Source organism: Trypanosoma equiperdum (genome assembly GCF_001457755.1).
Source record: "Trypanosoma equiperdum strain OVI genome assembly, contig: ctg_1183, whole genome shotgun sequence".
Lineage (NCBI taxonomy): Eukaryota > Euglenozoa > Kinetoplastea > Trypanosomatida > Trypanosomatidae > Trypanosoma > Trypanosoma equiperdum.
Window position 1 is genome coordinate 3,120 of NW_027123153.1, and position 1,442 is coordinate 4,561.

Below are 1,442 nucleotides of genomic sequence, written 5' to 3' on the forward strand. Positions count from 1 at the left end.
AAAATTAAAGAAATTCTTAACACCGCGGTTTACGGCAACAAAGACGACGAAGGGGACTATGCAAAGAACAGCCCACCGACAGGACCAGACAGAAGAACCGCGACCGCTTGCGAAACCGGCGGCCAAATTACAGGGAAGGAGGAATTAGCATACACGTTCCTTTGCATTTGTCTATCAGCAAGCGGCGAAAAAAGCAGCAAACCGTGCCACAAAGAGAAAAAACACTTACGACTGGACCACAGCGAACTCAAACATGAACCAAGTCTGGAGTGACATGCGCAAGCTTTGCCCCAAAGCAGCAAAAGGGAAGACAACAGCCGCGGCTATTCACGCCGCACTAACACGCGTGCGCGCCGCAATTCAGTATAAAATCGGGAGCCGGATACCTGGAAAACAAATACAGCAGCGACCGCGACGGCACGTCCGCTAACGGGCTTTGCGTAAAGTAAAGCGCAAAAACCTCCGCCAACAGTGAAGCCTTTCACGACATCGCATGGGTCAAAGCGTACGAGGAAGCAGCAGAGAAGCGAGACACAGCAACAGAGGCAGCTATTAAGGCCTAAGCCTTGCTGCAGCGACTCAAAGACATCAACTCATCGGCGTGGGCAATTCCAGCCTTAGTGCTAACCCTACAACAGACAACGTCCACCCAAGCAGAAAACGGGCTATCTGGTCAAGGCAATAGCCAGGAGGCAACAGCAGCGGTTGCTGCCAAAGAGAAAGAATGTAATTTAGCCAAAAACGAAACCGAATGCAAAGCTAAAAGTGGCTGCCATTACTTTGAGGAAAATAAGGATAGCAAAAAGTGCACATTGAATGAGAAGGAGAAAGAAGAAGAAAAATAAGAATGAGAAAAGAAGGAAAGATGGACAAACAACATCAGATTGCAAAGATAAACAACAGAAAGATTGCATTGGCAATTGCAAATGGGAGGGAACAGAATGCAAAGATTTCTCTGTTATAGCAAACAAACAATTCGTCCTGAGTATGCTTACTGCTTTTGTGGCCTTGCTTTTTTACGTCCCCCCTCAACTTTTTCCTTTGCTAAAATTTTGCTATTTTTTATATTTTAACACTTTTTGACTAAAATGCGCCAGATAGTAAAATGCATATGAGAGTGGATATGGGTGTAACGTGTACAGTGATAGAATATTTAAAATGAGTGATATTCTAATCTATTATTTTAATAGTAATAATAAAAGAGTGTTTTAAGCGTATTTACTAAGATTTTGAGGGGAGTGCCTTTAAGTATCGAATGGAGAGACAAAATTAAACCGCTGAAAAGAATTACCATGGTATCATGAGAGTAAGTGAATGAGTGGTGCTGTGATTACGACAGGGAGAAGACACAAATAATGCTATTGAAGGAAAGAAAGAAGGAGATATAGATAAAATATGCGCAGTTTGAAATTCAAAAGTGGCGATAGCTTTCATCATACACA